The sequence below is a fragment of the Dermacentor variabilis genome, chromosome 3, assembly GCF_050947875.1.
Source record: "Dermacentor variabilis isolate Ectoservices chromosome 3, ASM5094787v1, whole genome shotgun sequence".
In the NCBI taxonomy this organism is placed as follows: Eukaryota; Metazoa; Arthropoda; class Arachnida; order Ixodida; family Ixodidae; genus Dermacentor; species Dermacentor variabilis.
Window position 1 is genome coordinate 88,060,001 of NC_134570.1, and position 22,093 is coordinate 88,082,093.

Genomic DNA, 22,093 nt, shown 5'->3' on the forward strand with positions numbered 1-22,093 from the left:
TCAAACAGACGTCCATCCGGTTTGCTACCCTACGTGGGCGAGGGGGTTACGGGATTAAAAGAAATGAGAGGAATAGAGTAAGATACTATCAATGTGAACAAAGGCACAGAGGAAACATTCAGCGCGGTATGTGGGCAACACAGGGACTGAATCCTCGGGCTGACGCCGAGAATAATGCACACGCGAAGCTTGAGCCAGATGTCCGACAATATACGGAAACAAACAAACAAATGCTCGCGCCATTTTCTGTGGTTTCCGTGAAAGTAGGCGCCGCATCAAGTACACCGCATCAATGTTCGCGGCTCACCGGTTTATTTTTGAGAAGTGTGCACGTGAACGTATAGGCATCCTTGTTTCACTTTGCTGCCGACAGCACGGCTGAAGTGGTTTCTTTTTTCCCGCCGACGCACAATGCGAACACATGCCAACGTGGGAAGGGAGCGCTCAAGCAATGCGGCGCGGAATAAGCTGTCCTGTCGATGAAGACACAAAAGCAGGTTCGGTGGGAAAGAACCGGCGCTTGTTTTCCTTTAAAAGAGCTTATCCGTCCGCCCGGCGCAGTGAGAAAGCTCAACAGGTAAAATACTGGGCCTCTGTTTCAAGCAGCCGCTCTTGTTCACGCTGACTCGATGAGCTTAGTGAGGGAAACAAAAAAGAACGGAGCGTAAAGGTATGCTGCGTATCCGACGCGCTCCAACGTTGAAGGAAAAAAGAAAGATACACAGAAGGCAACATAGGAGTTTCAAGTTTAAGGTTGTTCCCACACTTTTCGGACACACTGCACCCCTTTTTCGGTGCCGGTGCACTTCAGAACGCAGTGACGAAATTCGTATAATAATTTTTTTTTCTTAAGCGTAAGTCCCGTTTTTCGTACAATCTCCTGGGAAAGGCCTTACCCGCCTCACATTTACCACGAGACTAAAAAAGATGTTTCTTTGTCGTAAGTTCACCTAAACATAGCTACCGTCCCTGTAATGGCCTTCATGCGGTGTCTTGACACAAGAATAAACCAATAAAACGAGCGACGAGGATGAGTAGCGGGGTAAAAGTGCCAAAGGCCTTCGGAGTCCGTTTCCTTATACCGAACGCGCACGTGGGCAGCGCTTTGTCAGCGTCGTCGGAAGAGCGAACACAACGATGCCTCCGGCAAACGCTCCACGTGACCGCCACAACTGTGAAAGTACACGCTCGGCGATGTTGTATATGCACATACCGACTGCAGCTTTGAGCACGGAAGTACCGGCACCGTCCGGAGTGTCAAAAGTGGCGTCTCTGTTCGTAAGACTGTTTTTTCAACGCTCACTGTACCGTTACGCGCAAAGTTTACGAGAGCCTTCGACAACGGCTATCCGTAAGTGTGGTGCATCAGAAATAGCCGCGTCAACTGATCGTGCCCCCAAGACTGACGAGCCGGAGTGATTCTGGCTTAGTGTATAGCCCAGTCCCATTCATCTCCAGGAGACGAAGGCCCAGCGTCCAAGGAGTCACGGGCGATTGTCCACGGCGCTGGACGCACTGCGAAGACGTCACCCTACGTACCTCCCCTTCCCCCCCCGCACCCTTCCTTCTTTCCCACTTTCGTATTTTCCCACAGCCGTCCAGCCACCTCTCTCGCGTCCAGCCAAGTGTGGAATAGAGGAAGCTATATACGCGTACGGTGTGTGGACGCCATCACGCGCACAATCTATAGTGGGACCGAAGAAAGGGACGCGTATACTTGAGACGCGTCCTTTTGTTGCGGGAGGCATACACCGAGACGTCGCCGCTTGTTGTACACAGGGTTCGTTTACAGTATACGCAATACGGGGAGCGCGGCTTGATAGCCCCCCCCTCCCCACAGCCTGGTTTATAACGGCACTCCGTTATAAGAGATAACGACGCGGCCCCAACGTGCTATCCCTGGCACATGTAACAAGGGGACAGATAAGAGGTCGAGGAAGACTTCCGCCACGGGCCACATCATTCGGCAAACGATGCGGCCCGGACACGAATAAGTATACGACCGGCGCGCTAGCATTGCCGCTTAACGCTCGTGTGACGTCTTACGTATATACGGTCGAGTTGTCAGTGCGCGCGCAAAAAGCAGATAAAAGAAACGGAAACGCAGCACCGGGCGGAGGAACGATTCGGCGCACGGGACGTTCGATCTACGAGGCACACTTTTCTGCACGCAAGGTCACGCGCGTGAGCTATAGCACTGCATTGATGGGCGTGACCGCCATTCTTCTTCTTTTTTTTTTCGCGTTATCCTATAGGTCCGCATGCAGTTTCGGCTTCACGCCCGAGATATATATATATATATATATATATATATATATATATATATGTGTGTGTGTGTGTGTGAAGAGAGAGAGAGAGAGAAAGAGACGTCAACTTTATAGAATTACGGACAACTGGCAGGGGCCGCTGACAATCGAAAAACCGTCACGACGACTAGCATCCAAGGCAGCTGGTACGCGCGCGCGTGTGCGTATATATATATATATATATATATATATATATATCCCAACCGTATACAGTAATAAAGAGAATGCTGCTCGTTCCGACGCGGCAGCCCCGGCAGATTTGACGCGAGATTCCTTTCCTGGTATACCGCGAGAAATCGTTTACTCCCGCACGCGCGCGCATGACACGACGACGAGCGCACCCTCGGAAAACGATCCGACAAGGAAAAAATAAATACAAATAAAACAACGCAGCGCCTCGTCATGCGAAGTGTCCGTCTCTTCCTCGATATTACGGCTCGGCGGGGCACCTTTCCAGCGCTGGAAATCCACAACCGCCGTCGCGGCGGTCAGCTTCGGCAGAGCGATTGCGAATCACCCACCCTGTATATACGGCTTCCTCCATAACCCGAATGGCTCCCAGAAAAAGTATATACAGAGGCCATCGACACGTTGCATGGAGAGCGTTGCGAACCGCTCCTTTTCTTTCGAAACGCGCACGTACGGTCACGTCGCCAGGACGCCGCAAGCAGTATATATATATATATACGCGTACGGAGGAACCGTTTTGTCAGCGGGACGCCTTCGGCCGCTATATACGAGGAGCCGCGGGACAGATTTGTCGGGTTCACGCGCGCCCGAATGGGCTCGCGATATACAGCGCTCGATGCAAGCGCGCGGATGACCATTCTGCGGCGGCTCCCACAACGACCCATCCCTGCTCTTGTATCTATGCGACGTCTGTATAGGAACAGGCGCAAACGCCCGGGACCTGTATGTACGGCCCCTATAGCTCGCTCCAGTGTCCCGTCCTGCCTTCTCTAGCGCGCTCAGCCAAGCGTGCTATCGAGGAAGAATAGTATAAGAGAGCTTCGCGGGTCATCCAAGCCGTCGTCCGTGCCGAAGTCCCGCGAGCGGCCTCGCATTGATTCCGCGGGGATCTTTTCTTATGCGGACGCTATATCGAGGCACGAGAGAATACAGAAACAAGAAAAGAAACAAAAAGGGGGAAGGGGGCGCCACAGAATGTCTCTATGTAGTCTGTTCCACGGCGTGTATGACAGGCTCTCCTGTTACACGAAGCGCTCGGCTTATATATCCTAGACGTGTCTTTATTAAACACTTGGACGCGCATTGATGCCACGGATTCCTTTTCGCGGATGCTGCGCCGAGGCGTAACGAAAACGAGAAACAGAAAGAAAGAAAACCTGCTCGCGGTACCACGGAGCGCCCCCCTTCTAACGGGGTGCAGTGTCACGCTGTATACCGCAGTATATATATAGGACCATCTACACAAACCTTCTTCGGACGGCGCCTTTTGTGTATCGCGCCCTCTGTGAGCGGCACGCGACGTGGTCCCGCAGTGGGCCGACCGACACACAAACGCACACAGGCAAGCTGTACGTACAGTATACGCGCCGAGACGTCGCAACGGATCTGTGTCGTTCGACGGGCCGCCACGACCGCACCGCGTGCACGCATGCATGCACGGACGGACGGATGATCGCGGGGAAGGGAGCCGCTCGCTTCCGGAACGGGACGCCCGGATCGGACGGCCGGACAGACAAAAAGAAGGAAGGGGATCAAACCGCGCCCCGTCATTGTTTGCCGCGTTTAGCGAGCGAGCGCGGAGGGGTTGCGTTATGTGCGTCGCGTTTATGCCAGCGTGCTTGGCCGATCGACGGGTCGGGAGACAGGTATCGTACGGGGGCGGGAGAGGCGCGCGGAGAACAATATTTATAGAACACTGCATGCGGGACGCTGTCGAGCTGTGGCTGGCGATATCGCGCGCGCATACATGGAGGGATGATGCGTGCGCGCGGTCCCTGCGGTGTACGTGAGTTCGGGAACCGAAGGAGTGGCTGTTGGCAACGAAACTGGCATGCAGCTAGAGACGAGGCCTCGGTAAATGTCCAGAGAGAGAGAGAGAAGACAAAGACCCAGAGTCGGAAACCGGAAGTCGTGTTAACAGGGGCATCTCGCGTAGCGGCCTATACTGAGAAGCACGAACTCAAATAAGCCAATCACAGGAAACTCACGATGTCTTCCATTATTATTACTATTATTATTATTATTATTATTATTATTATTATTATTATTATTAACGACGAGGCTCACTTTCTCAGTGCGGATGCTTTCTTTATAGAAAAATTTTGGACAACTCTTTCCTGGTTCATGTCGTGAAGTACGCTTTATGTAGGTCTGAACAAAGACAGGCGACCTCTGTATGAAAAGCTAAAGCTTCAGTGAGCGCTCGCGCTCCCTACACATGCTTACTCAGCTTTGAAGCAGTCGAAAAGAACGTGTCGGCGGATCAGCGTTGTTACGTTTCAACATCACCACAAAGGCGTTAACTGGACGTTTGCCACAAGTCAAGCCACCAGCCATCCATCAGCGCCTATCCCGACGTCACTGCAGCGGGGACACCGACTGTTGAAGGGTCCCAGAAAAGAGTGCTCAACCCACTATTACATACAAGCCTGAGAAAAGGATGAAAACGAGTGGGATAGCGACGACGAAATGGGTGTCGCGGGTTGGTTTCTAGCCACAGATTCCAAACCAGTCTCTTCGGGGGCGGAGTTACGGCGGGTTATTGCGAGCATGCGCATGGCATCGCCACGGAGTCGACGAGTGTGGTTCGCTGATGGACAGTCTTCAGATTCCATAGTCGACTCGCCTAGGGAAGACTACGGGATTAAAAGCGGAAACATTTCGAGAGTGAGGACAGATGGTCCTGATGTGAACTGGGACGTTTAACTTGCTCCTGTATGAAGTGGGCTTCCGTAACTGGAGCCGTGTAGTTTAACTAAGCCAATAAACCCTTCTTTTTCTTCTTCATTTTCTACAACCTGACGTAACAGTCGACGGACTTGGTGGATTCCTTGCCCTAACGCCACCCTAGCCGCAACAGCGCGTGTACTATAGCTTCCCGGAGTGGGTAAGCCTTCCGCACTCTTTTCCGCTGCTAACTCTCTCAACCAGCACGATCGATTACAGCAGGTCTAGAATACACACTAGCAACCCGTGCAAAGCGCTCGTATACCGTCGGCAAGCGTCACCTCACGACTGCACATTGGGCGAAAATAAAGAAAGGCGCTTCCCGATGTCTGACCGTCTGCAGCCAGAGGTCGCTCTCGAGCGGGCGGGCGATCACGGCTGGCATTCGGACGCGGAAAGGGACGCAACAGTACAACAAGCAAACTTGCACGGACACGACTAACCCTCGGCGCGGCATAGGCCCCGTCGAGTGCGCTTCCTGCAGGCTCGTCCAGCGCTAACCCGGCCTCCGCGTCCGGAAGTCGGACATCGCTCGAGCAGTTGCACGGTAAAGCGAGGCGCGCGTGCTTCTTGCAGGGCAGGAGATGGGGTCGCAGGAATAGGCAGAAGGCAAAACTAGAGTGAAGCAGAAACACCGTCCTGTCGTCTGCTGGCGAGCAAACGGAATCCGAAAGAAAAAAAGAAAGAAAGAAAAAAGGAGACGGGTGCGCTGCGCGTTACGCCACATTGAAGCGGCTTAGCCCGGATCGAATTCACGGGCAACTTCCTGCTCCGCGCGCGAATGCCGGCCGCTCGCGGCGCACCTGCAACGGTTTGTCTCTCTCTTCTCTTTTTTTTTTTTGCGTCTTTCACGCAACGTGCTCGGAAGAGACGAAGGAAGAAACTTGGCGCCAGTTCTCGTTCTGGTCGCGTCGAGTGTAGTCAAGTGGCAAACACGCGATCTTCTCCAGACGACAGGCGCACCGAGAAATTGCCGCTCGAAGCACCGGGAGAAGTATATCCGGCAACATACACGTGTATACTGTGGGCAGGAAGCGTGCCGCTCGCGAGCACGTATGTGTCTATCGCGCCGACAATCGCTTTATTTCGCAAACCGATCAAAACTAGCAAGAGGCGGGATGATGACGGACAACACGCGGCAATGCATCGGTCGCGTATACACGGAATACACGGAATACACGGAAACGTCCGTCGCGACGTCAGTCGCACTGTCTTTGTGCCCATATTGTAAAAACCAGCCTACATAATAACGGCCATTTTTTTGTTTATCGTTTTTGACAAGCCATCGGCGTCATTACGACAAGGCCTTTCCATCGCCGTGACGAAGGAGCGAATGAAGAGACCCACGATCGGATACCACAGGAAAAAGAAAATTGGTGGCGATATTAACGCTATTAGATTAATTGGCTGCGGCGTACAGTATACGCGTCGTGGTGTATGGCTTACAAAATGACGGCCTGCCCTCATTTCGACCGTTAAATGCTTCCAAATAGAGCTTCCAATATATTTCGCGTCATTTACTGCAGCATGTTCTTACAGTGCAAACGGCCAGAGTACAAAGTTTTCGAATGCGCTTATAGGAAAGGTCCACAATTCGGTCCATTCGCAAACGCTCTTATCAGGCTGAAGAGCGCTTCCGAAAAGGTTAGTGCCAATGGAACGCGAGAGCGAGAAACGCAATTCATACATACCCGATCGAGGTCGTGGATATGTGTCCGTATAATTTCACCCACATGGAACATAATACAATCTTGGTGACTTTCAAATAAGAGGGCTGGCAGCGCATCGTCAGCGGACGAGCCTATATACAGTCACATGCTGTGGATGGAGAACGGGCTTGCTTAACTCGCTGCCGAATAACTTCGATTCGATTCGACCGGCCATCGTATAAACCCACGCGAATCCATGCAGGTGTGCGAGGATTCGCGAAAGTGCGACCACAGTTAGCGTAGTTTTGCAGGACACCGGCATACGTACGATACGGCCCCTGGCTGCCCGCGCGCGTACTGGTGTCAACATCACGAGCGCGCAACTTTTAAATGTATAAAGCTGTTATGTTAAGGGGCAAGTAAGATGGCGCCGGTTTCGCCATACCACGATCAGCCTGTACGCGCTGCGATGCTGCCCAGTGCACCGTCTGTGCGGAAACGAGAGCGAAACGCCACGCGCGCGCCGGCCAAAACGACGGTCGCCGCTTTGCAACGCGAGCGGAAAAAAGCGCCCTGGCGCGCGCATTCACTGTAGCGCTGCACGGCACTACGCACTGCAACCGAGAACAAAGCATTGCGGTCACACCGCACAACGGGCGGCAGCAGCAGCAGCAGCTCCTGCGGCTTTTGCTCCGACGCCCGCGCCTTTGTTCTTGCCGTTCGCTACTATCTTTCCTGCCTCGTTCGGATATACGCGAGGTTCCCTCGGAAGTGCACGGCCGTATCCGCGCGATGTCCACGCAGAGCCGGGGGTCAACGCACCGCGTGCATACAGACGCCGCGCGAGCGGTTGCGCGCGCGGTTGGCAAATGGACTCGTGGCGCGGACTCGTTGCTGCGCGTTATTCGTGCCCGGCGACCGCACGGAACAATATCACGAGTGTTTTCGGCGTGTTTATCGCTCGGCGTCGCGGCACGATCACGGCGCTCTACGGTCGGCCGCAACAATCCGATGCGGTTACAACGGCTACAGCGGATTGTCCGTGGGTGGTATTTTCGTACTGGTGACAGGTGTCGACTGGACACGCCGATCCATGGCTAAGCCACGCAGTAAATACGTAGTTACACAACGTATTTTACCAGTTGCTGTGTAATGGCCGTGTAGCGTTGAAGTATAGTTTCTCTTTGGTTGCCATGCGGTTTCTACTCATTGCTCAAGCAGTTGCCTACAGTTGCCGCTGCCATTAGATTGCCATGGCGCTGTCCCATAGCTGTCGTAAGACCTCATCATTACAGGGCATTTAAGCACGGACAACCAGAACAGTAACAAGCGCGGATGCTGTACCTTCGTGTCCACAGTGGAGCACATAGCTCGCTCGACGAAGCTTCCCTGCCAGCCACAAGCGCACAGGACTGGCGTGACCTTACGGCAAGCCACAGACGGATCCGCGACCTGGTTCAGGCCCCTCTATCATCGCGTCGAGTCGGAAGTGCCGGCTTCGTCGGACAGCGCGGAGCATCAGAGGTATGTAGGAAAGTGTGCGTGTAGGCTGGCTGAAGCGACAAGCCCAGATATGGCCTCGATATCTCGAAACCGGAAGACGGGATGACAAGGCGGCGCGACAGTACTATAAGGTGATGACGACGACGCCAATGATGACGATGAGAAGGACGAGGGGCAGGACAAGGATGAAGCTAACTGAAGGAGAGAAAGAAGACGGTGATGACGATGGTGATTGGACCGAAGAGCTAGCGTCTCCAGGCGTCCGCCACATTATATAAAGTTTAAATTCGTTAAGAGATGAACATTCTCTTTCTTTTATATATATATATTTGTCACATTTGTGCTACCTGATTCTTGGCAATTGTCGCGGAGTGGGTAAGTGCCGCTGATACGAGGGGGACTGCGACAGCCGCGTAATTTTCAAACCAGGTGCAGTACTTATACAGACATATACACAATGCCGATGTACGCGTACGGTTGCACGGCCAACTCACTCAGTGTAGAGATGTGCCGTATACGTATGCTCTGTGCGCAAACGTAATATGATCACTGGTGCGTCACGACGAAGGAGTGGCCGAGTGCACTCCGCCGGCACAAATGTGAAAAAAAAAGGAAAAGAAAAATAGCGCAGGTGCACGAAAAAAAAATACATCAACAGAAGGACCCGTTCCAAAGTCATGATACGGGCGAGGAGGGAGCCTCCCTTCGGCGTCTCCAGCCACGTCCTGCAACGCCCAACGCGACGAAATTATGGCGAGACGAGAGAGAACGAGCAACACAGGAGAAGACCAACAGTCAGCGGCGCGCATCTAGCGAACTCATTCGCAGCATCTCTCTCTCTTTCTCGCTCTCTTCGAAGACGCGAGCGCGGGTGTCACCACGAGGTGGGCGTTTCTCGCCCCCAAACTGCAAGGGCGCACCTTTCACTGCAGCCGACAAGCGCGAGCGCGTGCCTGCACAACGGGCTGCATTGAAGACAAAAGCGCCAACGGGACAAACCAGCCAGCCAACAGGGGGGGGGGGGGGGGGGGGAGAGGCACGAGACACATTAGGGCGAGGACGCCCCCACACCCGCTCGAATGGCATAGCAGCAACAACGTAGGAAGCCGGAACCCGGCGCGAAGCCATTTTGCAGGGAAAAGAAGAAAAAATAAATAAGGAAAAAGAACAGCGCATCAGAGACGGAGGCGTCGACGTCCTCTAGCGATATATAGGTGTGCATAAAACGCGCGAAGAGCGTCGTCAGCCGTCCTTGCGCTACGTGTCAGTGGGTATTTTTTTTTCCAGCTTTTTTTTGTTTAACATTATGTGTGCATAAATTCGTGTGTATTTGTCTCTTGAAGGTTCGCGCATGCCCGCCTCGAGCTGTTAATGGTCTCGGTAGATGAGCGATACCTGCGTTAAGCCTCCCGTCGTCCGTGCAGTTTCCGTCGGCACTGCGAAGACCGAATATGCGCGCCTGAAAGGAAGTAAGCATTAAGGAAACACACACGTGCAAAAAAAAAAAAACAGAGAAGAAAAAGAAGTAAGAAGAGCAGGGAAGAAGTAACACAGCGCGCAGTCAGAGTGCGGAACGCACTGACACTGAAAAAGCTGACGCCCACGGAAGTGCTGTCAACACTTCACTCGAGTTTTTTATCATTATTATTATTATGATTTCTTTTTTTAGGTGCTCGTACGTCGAGTCCTTCCTCTTCAGTCGCTATCTCGCCAAATGCAAAAAACAGGCACGACTCAATATGTGCTGCTAGGTCCCAGTATGCACCCTTGTATAAGTTGCCGTCGGTTTGCTATATACAACGTGTGGTTGACTATGTTTCTTTGTTTTATTTTCTTCATGCTATGTTGAGCAGTACCGTCGAGCTACTAGAAAAAGAAAGGCCCTAGAAGGTACGAAGACTCCAATTTCTTTTTGAACTGTCAGGAAAAACCAAGGGTCGCTAGATTGCAAGTCGGGAGTATTTAAAGGCATCCTTTTCTTTAAATGCCGTGAGCGAGAACTGCGCTAATGTTTTGCGGGAGAAAACCCCAAAAGAAGAATTTTGACGACAAGAAAAAAAAAATTACCGACGATTACGTTACTTCCTAATGCGAAATTTGAGCGCAGCAAATAAGCTGTTTCACCTTTTCGATAGATTGAGGCAAAGAAATCGAGCAACACATGTATGCGCTATCACAGAATTTTTTTTAATTTTTCACACGTATTCCTTTAACAAAGACTCCACTAGGTAAGCTTCTGCTTCGGCGGCACGCACCTCTGGATTCTGACGGCGACGGCGCTGGGCCTCTGCTCTGGCAGCTCGTTTAGCAGCAGCAGCAGCAGCAGCAGACGGAGGACTTCCATCGGTCGTCTCGCTCATGGCTCAGAAAGAACTGGCAGATAATTTCGCAGTGGCGAACGGCAGCGGCAATTTCGGCTCGGGCGGTGCACATATACAGATCCGCCGCCACCGATCTGGCTCTCTGATTGCCACCGCACAGGGCGAACGGCAGCGGCAATTTCGGCTCGGGCGGTGCACATATACAGATCCGCCGCCACCGATCTGGCTCTCTGATTGCCACCGCACAGGGGTTGCATTGGAGGAGGAGCGAAGAAAGGAATTAAGTTCGAGCCGGCGCTTTGACAACCGGAGACTCGCAGGAAGAGGGGGGAGGGGGGCGGCGTGTACACCCAGCGGCAAACGATGGGGGCAGAAGCGCGCGCAGCAAGCGGACAACACGATAAAGGGAGGAGGGAAGAGATAGCAGCGACTGACTGATGCCGCTGACGCCGATAGTGAGTCAACCCCAGCTGCGGAGTTGGTTTCAGGGACAACGCCGCCGATGCCGACACAAACAATATGATACCCTCGCTTCCGCAGCGCTAAGAACCAGGTCTAGCCGTGGGAAGGTGGTCACGTATTCGTCGACGTGCCGGGGCCTACGTGAAATAACCGGCGCGTCGGCAACTGAAGAGCACCCTATCCGCCACACAAGAACAGGGGGGGGGAGGACCCTTTCCTCCTCTTTCTGCATGGCGGCGACGGTGTTCTATGCAGTCACGTTATCTTAACTCTCTAGCGGCGTCAGCGGCATCCAGCGGTATCAGTCGGTCGCTGCTAGCGCTGGGGGGATGAAAGGGGGGCGGAGCTGGTTACGAGGCCGACGACAACGCCGACGACGACGCGAAACCCAGGAACGGACGCCAAAGAGCTGCGCTCTAAAACAATTGCCATCCTGCTGCTAAACTAAAAGAATGATTTCCTTTGGAAATGCAAGTCGTTTCCCGGATTCTGTCATAGACCTAGGCAACACGCCATTATATCAAAGCTAAGAGCCACATCAATTTAATAAAGCACGTACGTTCTTCATTGACGCACGAAACAGTGTAAACACTTTTATGCAGCGGTACGCGAGGTCATTATTATCACTCCTGAGAGAGCTGTCCTTCACGTCTTGAAAATGTACAGCCGGCCACAATATTTCGCGGGACACGTGTTCTGCGGCAAATGTGAATTTCTGCTATGCTAAAACAAATGGCATTTCTGTTTTACTGGATCACTGAGTAGGTTGTAAATAGTACTAGATAAAGAAACTTTGAATTCGAAACTAGCTGGCCAGACTCCGCGGGTAAATTCAGCCTTTCCGCAAGTCCTGCGTCCCGTAAACTTTCATATCCCACTGTACAGTAGCGGACTCTCGATCACAGGGTATTCAATCGCCCGACGCGTTATGTGAACCATTTCACTCATTATATGTATATATAGCACGCAGTTACACCCACGACGGAAAGTCTGTGCTCTTAAAACGAGCGCTCTCTGACGCAACGAATGTAACGTAAGGGCGAAGTTGACGAACTCCTTCAACGTATGTGAACGTATGTGTGAATACACCACGCAAGCAACTTACAACTGTCGGTCAAGTAAATGTAAAGGGAATCATTTTATTAGAATTCTCGCATTGAGAGTGAGATCTCTTTACACGAACATCTGCATCCTTTCTTTCACAACTGCGTATACGTACATGACAACTCCGCGTCAATTACTAGTGTCCCCACGAATAAGAACAAACGTCGAAGATATTCTAGCTTGCACAACGCATAAGCGCTTCCGTGGGAAGAAATTGGAAGGCCTTGCAACGGCCTTATTTAATTCGTTGCGCGATGACACCGGGACCGTTTCAAGGGCTATAGCGATCGAGGCATCACGTGTGTATACGATGCAGAAAGCCACGACAGTGCTGTTTCTTCAAACTAACCAGCCGGTATACGAGTTTAAACCCAGTTGTGGCGGGCTTGTGAGCCTTAATTTCACTGTGCGTGATCGCGCACATAACATTTCTACTCGGCCTGGTGATCCCTATCATCTTCGTCCTTTTTCCCTTCACCACTACAGGGTTACCCCTTTGCATCGCTAAGCCCCCCCCCCCCCCTCCTGGCGAATTACCACTATAGGTCTGAGCAACGGTAAGTCTCACGCCATCTCGCGAGGAACGTGAAAGAAAGAATGTAAAACGAAGCATATCCACGCAGCTCAAGCAGTCGTCGTCGTTCCGTGCGCTTCACAAGGTCGCAGTTCCTCGCGGCTTTCCGTGTAGGGAAGAACGATGCACTCAACAACGGTAATCGTAAATGAGGGACTGGCCCCGGGAAAACACCCACTTCCGACAGGGCGCCGTTCATCCTGACTTCGAGCGCGCCCGCCTGTCTCTCACGCTCCTAAGCTCGCATCCATCGCCGAACCTCCGGAGATAAGAGCGCCACGGATAGGCACCGCGGCGTCAACCCGGAAATTAATACGTGTCGGGGAAGTTGTCAGACCAGGCGCTCGAGTACACCCTGCGTATATGCAGTCACGTTACATGCAGAGGGGGCTAGATGAATTTGGTTAATACGCCCGCTTTATTACTAACGCATATCTACAATTACGGGTACGATTTATATTTGTCTTTTACCTGGGCACCACAGTGCACGTGATCAGTCTATTCTGAGCAAAGCACTAGAAGATATCGCAGAGCCAATGAGGGCATCTTAAGCAAAGAAAAAAAAAACTTTGCTACGCAGCCACTCTGGACGTTACGACAGTTACGACTGTCTTGTGTGTTACGATTGGTTGTTCAAGGAAGACGCGCCTATAACGTTTGCGAGGCCCTGCAATGATGCGTAGAATGAGGCCCGTACGCTATACATACGTATTCTGTATATGCGCTTACGGAATCTGACGTTCAGGTCGGGGCGTGGCGCCCGTACTCCATGCAGCGTGCGAGGATAGCTCGCTCGCAACCGATGCCGGCACGCACGTGCATGTACCACGTGACCCGCCCTTCGCGCGCCATCGCATGCGTGACGGGCGGTTCGCGTATGCACTGCGCCGCGTGCATATCGAAACTCGATTACGCCGACGCCGCATCATCGCCGAAGACGCCTTCACACCCTCAAATAAAAAAGAGAGAGAGAGAGAAGGAAAAATTGCTCCACGTGAGATGCGTCAGAACTGAGACGAGCCGGCAACGGCTCGGCGTTCTCGGATCGTGTTTACTGGCCGGAATACATTTCCTTGTCGCGGCAGAATGTTTACGCGTTGAGAAGGTGTAAAACACGTACAAAAAATAGACACTCGCTGCGCAGTTACGCCGACGTGCTTTTCTGTACCCTGTGGTTTGGGTGTAAGGTTCGTGCCTGAAAGGGGCTGGCTCTTCCGGCGTATCAGTGTCACGCCTGCTTTTTTTTTTTTCTTGTTTCAGTGATCTTTATTATATAACTCGCCACTTCGTGGGCGTACAGATGCACGGATATTATTCATCGTGCGCGCGCTTATTAGGTTTAGCACGGAAGGATGCGGCCTTCGTGATCGATCTTCAGCCGATAAGAAACCGCAAGCACGCGTTGGTCGGGACAGTTGCTGTAAGGCGCTATACGTGCGTTTTTGACACGGTCTTAGAAAAAATAAAAAAACGTGGACTGGCAGCAACAGATTGATTTTCGCCGCGTTCCGCCGTGATCACCAGGCCGATGTTCAAGTGCCGGAAGCGCGGAAGAGCGATACGGAGATTATATGTCGCGGCGAAGTAATCACTGATGCAGGGTGAATGCTTTCGTAATGGTCCCAGATGCTCCTAATATACCAAGAGACAGTGTAACCATTCAGTGTCGTCTTGAGATGGCAGTTCCAAGCGGTGAACTTGCGAGTTGACTCAGAAACAGATGGCCAGAGGCGTAGCCAAAAGAGGGAGGGGGGAGGGGGCCACACCGCGCAGTGCGCCTCCCATTACCGATCCCATTCGCGGTCAAGTGGGTGACCACCTCCCCCCCCCCCCCCCACCGCTGAACAAAATCAAGTGAATCTAAGTCATCGTTGGCTAAATCAATCAATCAATCAATCAATCAATCAATCAATCAATCAATCAATCAATCAATCAATCAATCAATCAATCAATCAATGCATAGATGCTACTATAATGTAGTGGTGCAATTCATGATTGCAATCAGCTGCCTCAACAGAGTTGACAAATCAGTTTCATCGTAGCGTTCCAATCCCTGTGTTATACGCTATTTTCGTATACGTAAATGGACACTACAAGTATTGTTGCGTTAGCGGAAAGAAGAATGTGCGCTTGCATATGGTCCTCGCTATTAACTTCGAGGCCTGTGCACGCGGTTGCTCAGATTCATCAGTGGTTCATCGTACGTTATTCTACTTCTGATTCCCGAACAACAATTAAGTATCCAAGATTATTCATACGTAGAACACGCAGTGTGTGGCTTCGATACACATGATGGCGGGCAAACAACACGCGTTGACGAGCCTAAAGTGAGCTAATTATAGCTGCATAGACGTCTGCACGGAGTGTTCGAGACGCAGGGCATTGAAACCGCGCAGTCCTCGCTGGCGGCTTCATCATCACCGAGGCCGTCATCGTTGCAATTGGGGCATGTAGTGTCTACAACACGGCCTTCAAGTTCGCGAGAGTGATCCGTCTGTTCCAAGTCTGTACATACACGTCTGTCAACGCACGATGTGTCTCGTCGCTGGCACGACGGCGAGACGAACGGTCTAACGAGGAATGGCGCTAGAAGGAACTGGTTCGAAACAGGCGGCCGCAAGTTCAGGGACGCAAGACGTGAGACGGTAGCATTGACATATATACCACAAGCGACACACACAGTGTATCAGTTATAGGCGCTGACGGCTTTCCTGCAACTATATATACTGAGCGGAGATGCATCTTCGTGTTGCCGCGCACCGTGCGCGCTGCACTACACTCACGACAATATGTACGCAGGCGAAAGTCGCGGACACACCGCGCGCGCGGCGTGTTTTCGTTGCGCTTCTGGGCGGTCCAACCCTGCCGATCCTCCCCCGTGTTGCGTTTCGCCTGCGACACGTGGTTTTGCCGGCGCGACGGCGGCGGGGCGGCGGACATTTTGGCCCGATCGTCGTCACCGCAACACTCATCGCCAGGTGTTTCCAGGCGCGTCTGCGGCGATGCGACCGCCTAGGGATTTCGTTCCAGTCATTGTGCCCGAAACAGGCGATGCCAAAGCAGGGATCTCATTCCAGTTATTGGGCCCGAAACAGGCGATGCCAAAGCAGGGATCTCGTTCCAGTCATTGTGCCCGAAACAGGCGATGCCAAAGCAGGGACCATCTTCTCGTTACAGTCATTGTGTCCGACCGGCAGCGCCACGACAGTGTGCTGCGCAGCGCCACGACCAGGTGCTACGAGATCGTGCGCAGCGCCACGACATGGTGCTACGGCATCGCTACGACAGTGTGCGTCACCATTAGCCCATTGTACATTCACGTGCTCGTCTTTTGAGGGGTTCCTTCTTGCCCTCAACTGCGAGAGTATAAAAACAGCTGCCCCCGGACGCCAGAGGAGGGCTCCGATTTCTTCAGTTGAGTGAAGTGCTCTCCCGTCTCTCTACTTCGGTCAAACCTGACCGCCAACTCTTTGCGATGTTAAAATAAACAAGTTGTTTCGTTGTTACCAGTCGACTCATGCTTTGCCGGGACCTTCGGATGCTTGCAGTTGTACCCCAGGCCGCCAGGCCAACGCTACCCTTGGGGCTTGCGACCCAGGTACAACCACGGGCGTCAGCGCCGAGTTCCCAACAGATCGTACCAGCAGTCTGATCCAAACACCCGCAGGGACAGCCCGCCATCTCAAGCTGGGAGGACTGGGAGGTCCTGCTCTCGTCTACAGACTCGACATCGCAACTTACTGCGGTGGCTCGGGCTGCCGACGTCATGAACAAAAGGAGCATGAACGTCTCGACGCAGTGCGGGACCGTGCGGTGGTCCAGGGACCCAGAGGAGTCCAGGCTCACTCGCTATGAATAAAGTTTTTCTGTCTGTCTGTGGGCGGTCCAAGAGCTGCCTTGCCTATAGGACGGCCGGTGTCGCGGCGAAGATCGTGCGGGTGCGCGGGCGCGTCGGTGAAGAGCCAAGCGCTCGCCACTGCCACCACGGCGCTGACGGATGTTGTCTGAGCACAACTCGCTCTGTCTAGAGCAACGGTGCCCCCTGTGTCAGGTGAACAACACGGCAACAAAGACTTCACCATAAAGTTTCTGTGGATTCCCTCCCGCGTTGATATACGCTGGCAACAAGAAAAAGCTGGTGCTCTTACATACGCAGCACTTAATCATCCTCCCAAAGTCAAGGCCCCAAAGAGTAATCGAGTTTCCATCATCTTCCCAAAATCAAGGCCCCAAAGAGTAATCGAGTTTCCATGCTCCTCTTATAGTCAAGGCCCCAAAGAGTAATCGAGTTTTTAAAAAAATCTGCCATTCGAAATCACTTTGCGTCACTTTGGGTTCCACCCGATGTGCCCTGCGCAACCAAGAGATTTAGTCGAGACCACCACCACCACCATCAGTAAATCTATACATTGCCCTTTCGACCATAATTATGTCGAACATCACTGCACTGCACCAGCGTAACTAAGAAGCAGCATAAAAAAAAGAAGAAACTGGATGTTTTGAAAGTACGGTCCAACTGGAATACCTTTCAGTTAAGGACATCGAGAGGGTACTCCCTGCTTACTCATTTACGGCACTTTCAGAGTCGCGTTATATGAGTGTTTTTATATCAGTCCCGCAAATGTGCATGGTAATACTTCGCCGACAGAACGTTGTTGAAATTCCGCTAATCTTCTGAAAGACATATACTTTTTAATGCTATCTATTGAGTTGCGATAGTGCATTGCGATGAAGTTCGACAGATCTGTAGTAAAGGGGCATTGTTCGGAATTGCTGGGTTTGTTTGCGGCGTAAGCTACCCTATACCGATACCACAGAGACGTGGACTCCCGCGCGTGAGGCGTTTCGCGCATTTCGAAACAACGGCAAGCTGACTGTGTCCCAAAACATGCAGCGACGTCCACGAATATTCAGGTCGCCAGTGCGAAGGCATATATGAACTGAGAAAGAGGTATCGCGGCGGCGCCAGCGACGTGCAACACGGTGACATTGTGCCCGTGCACATTAAGCTCAAACGACCGCATCCATAAACACGCCTGGACTCCGTAGAGCCATCCATTTCGACTCTATATACCGGACATTGGCGAGAGTGCAGAGGGCTGCGCGGTACCTCGATGGGGTTGGTCGTAGACGTCAGAAAACTGGAGCGGCACGCTTGATCGATCACGTCTTTTTTTTTTTCCCCTGAAATATCACCTTTAGCGGACCCTAACTGGCTGAGGCAGCAGGCAGAATGTCCGTGCTGCAATGAGGCGTCGCGTCAGGCGCCATATCAGGCAATAGTGAAAGCCTGCTTCTTCGAATGCGATCTTCCTGATTACGCCCGCCACTCGCTCTAATGGTGGTAGCATACATAACACGAAGAGTGGAGAAACTCTTCCTTAAAAAAAAAAAAAAAGAAAACTTATTTGAGGAAGTTGGTTGTACTGCAGTGTGTGAAGCAGGCGTTTCACAAGCGATTGTATGCACCGCTGTGCCGTATACCACCGGGTACGGAAACGCGCCCGGTCGTATTTTAAATCCCTCAGCCCTGCAATCCAGCAAGTGAATGGCTTGGGATCAGTGATGCAGCATTAGCGATGAGGCGAGATGCGTTTCCGTACAAGCTGTAGATGGCAGTGAAACACGCCGCTTGAATCTGCGCGATCGATCCGTGCAAGTTCCGCATTTGTGGGAAGCTGCTGACATATAGTGCGTGTTCGTGCATCCAAAAGGCGCTTCTGTGCAACGGCCACAGCTCCCTAGCGAGCGAGACCAAACGACACCGAGATCGGACGATGCAGACGACAAGGAAGCAGAACGCATGCAGACCGCCGCGGATTGCAGGCCATCGTCGCCACGGTCGTATGCATCGCCGTCTTCGGCGGTGACGTGGTCCACCGGTCTAATTGCACGGTCGCAACGCGGCCGGCGCCTGTTCCGGTCACCGTGTAACACGAGCCAGCCCCAAAGCGACGTCCACGAAACGTGTCTTTTTTTCCAACCTTATCCTCCTTGCTCCGATCGGAATTCGTCGGCGGCCTCGCGAAGACGCCTCCCAAGTCGACCCGTCTCGCGTCCTCGCCGCGGCCCGTGCCACACAGGCGGCAAACGTATCGAGGCGATCGCCTTTTTCACAGGAGCGAGTCGCCGATGACGTACAGGCCGTCCGCCTCGCACGGCCATGCAGGCATCGATTGAATACGCTCCCCACGACGCGCTTGGACGACTCTGAATACGGATGTGTATCTGCATCCATTAAATGTGCGGCGCGCGCGTCGGAAATAGCGAAGACGTCAAGAGGAGCGCCGCCTGCAGCGGCGTGGCAGCCGTCGCGCCTCGATGTCGATGGCGCATGAGATGACACCGAAGGAAGACTGTTGCCGTCTGTCAGAGCACAAAGGAAAACGATTAAATTTAACAGAACTACGTACCACATTTCCTCACGATGCGGTCGAGGGTGGGGATCACGTGACGCCCATAGAAAGGACGAAGAAAAAGGCTGTTGGCTTGCGTGAGCTCCGCTGTATGCAAGCTCTCGATGATAACTCAATTTCCTCCCGACGAGAACGCGCGCAGGCGAGCGTCCGGTGAGGTGTGCGCATCCAAGAAGAAGTTACCGCGGCGTGTGGCGTAAATTAGAGATTCGTTTGGCGAACGTGTGACGAAGCTCGTGTACAGTGTGTCCCATGCAGGTCACAGTAGAAGTTCGCGCGGTGTTATGAGTTATAATAATTTACGAGCATCGATTACGGTCAGATTTCTCGCATCAAGTATGTGCAGCTATGGAATAAGCGCGCTTGTGCTTGTTGTCATCGTCGTCGTCATTGTTACACTCGCATGCAGTTTGCAAACTCCTCGGGCACTAGCCCGCCCAAATCACTCTAGACTCAAAAAAACCTTCTTGCATACATAACGAGCAAACGGGCCCAAATCACAGGCCTTGGCCTCAGAGACACTGAGTGTTGCGGCCCATCCCGGCGAACCGCTTCTCCACGCGCGCAGTCGCTTGCAGGCGGCTTCAGGAAGCTAGCGCTCGAAACATACAGCAACCAAATGATAGAGCCTCTCGCACACGCATACGAGCGACCCAGCGCAGCTGCGTACGAGCACCATCGCCGAGACCCCCGATGCCCTCGGGAATGGCGTAGCTTCTCGGACCCCTCAGTTGCACACGCACTCCCGTACCAGCGCGCGCGGGCGCGCTTCCCAAATCACTCGCTATCAATGGCCGCCGCAATAAGCAATAATCGTATTCACTCGTTTCGCCGACGCGTATACCGTCCATTGTGAAGGGAAGCTAAACACATTGCGCGCAGAGTAGCGGTTGGGTCCAGAACCGCTTCTATGCATTGCGTCCGCGCGGCTCGCGGAGGCTCGGAGAGGGAATCGAACTCTCGGCCTCACGCACCGGGACATCGCTAGTTTCACAAGGTCTAAGGAAGGCGCGCAACGAGGGGTGTTTAGGCCAGACCGCGTAGCCAGGAAGGACTGAGTAACACTCGAGTCTCCTCGCGGAATGAGCTTCTTTTGATGAAGCCTGAAAGTATGCCCCGAGTGGCACGCCATTACGTTGCACGTCGGCACTGCTATACAGTGTGCAGTCTTATTGCACTGGCCTACAGCGCGTTGTGCTTATATGACTGCACTTCTGCAGCCCATCTATACTCTAGCCCACGTACTCAACGGCGGCAAAACGGGCCAATCGGGTGGTCTGAGCAGGCAACACGCCCCGGGCCCCGTAGACGATGACGGCGAGGACGATGGAGGCGCTCCTTCTTCTTGCGACGTCCCGAAGACGCCGTGCGAGGTCAACAGCCCCAGCGGAGCACGCCCCTCGCCCGACGACGAGGAACGTGCATACACAGCAGAGGGGCGAAGATTGCCTTTGCAAGAGCGAGCTGAAGGCATGCGCGTCTTGTGTCGGGGGGGGGGGGGGGGGGGTTGCAGGGTCTTGGAAGAAGAAGAAGAAAAAAGAAAACGGTTAGGTGGGGCACAAACACATCAGCGGAGGAGAAGTGACTGCAGGAGTGCCCCGTTGCACGGGTTGGAGGCCTTCAAGGAAGAGGGGGGGGGGGAGCAGTGATTCTAATTGGCCCCCGTCGGTGGCGCCTTGCACGAGGCGGCAGGTATACGCGCTCCATCTTCTCTTCGAGGGGTAGTTCCGTGCATGGAGAGATTGCGTACGTGGCCACGGCTGATTCAATCAAGCGGGGCGCCGGAAGGTATACGATTTTCATTTGGCGAGAGAGCCGTGCCTTGTGCTCTCGTTTCGAGGAAGCCGGTGTCTGTGCCCCACGCAAGCTTGTGTCCTGGCTGCGTGATTGTGCGTACATCCATGGAACCCTAATGACGCGTAGAGACGCTCGACGAGCCTGAGGAACATCTCTAATGGTGCGATCTTTCCGAAGCTTTTACCGTCGAACCACGCATGTTGTTGCCGCGAAACGCTCTCACGAAATGTACGCGCGAAGCCTCCGGGAACTTTGTCCACGCGGACCAGAGAGTGCGGCGTGACTCTACAAGAGTCGAGTATCAATCAATCAATCAATCGGGACAATTCCGTTCAAATAACCAATTTATTAACAAACGTCATCCTCTGAATATATCGCCGCATTCATCCGGTGTTCATGTTCCTCGAGTCCCAAGAGCCTTCGTCGCCTATATTTTGTTATCTACGCCGTTCGCTCACTCACGAAAAAGTGCATACGTTTAGTGATGACGCAAGACCTCGCACTCGCGAAATTGCATTTCGCGTCGCTGAATGGCAGCGGCTATAGTGCGTTCGTGCAGTGGTGCATACAACCTAGGAAGCAGCGGGTTCGGGGCCCAACAGCTCGAAGACTGGCCACGCGACGTGCAACGCACCCCTCCCACCTCTCTCCGTCCAGCCAGCGCGCAAGTACCCCTCGGTCACTCGGCGCGGCCTCGTGCTTTCTGCGCGCGTCCGCACATAGGCCGGGGGCCCTTCTTCTCCGGCTCTTTCTTTCAATGCCGTGCCTCTGTTCTCTTCCGTCCACATGAAAGAAGGGAGTGGAGGCCAGAGCGGGAGGCAGGGAAATGAGGTACTTGAAGATGTGCGAACGCACGCACGCACGCGCACACGCATACGTACCTATACACTCGTGCAAACGCGACCCAGGGATACGTACGTAGACTGGACGATGCAAACAGGCACTCGCACGCACGACGTGTCTGTGTCTGTGCGTATGTGTGCGTGTGTGTGTGTACGGACGCGCACTTCCGGGTTGGGCGATTACGTCAGGCACGCGCGGCGCA

General features: G+C 53.2%; 1 protein-coding gene across 1 annotated transcript in view; it reads right to left on the minus strand.

Annotated features, from left to right (window-relative positions):
- Positions 1-22,093, minus strand: part of LOC142576009 (uncharacterized) — a 156,800-nt gene that overhangs the window by 52,649 nt on the left and 82,058 nt on the right. The gene's annotated exons all lie outside the window — the stretch shown is intronic.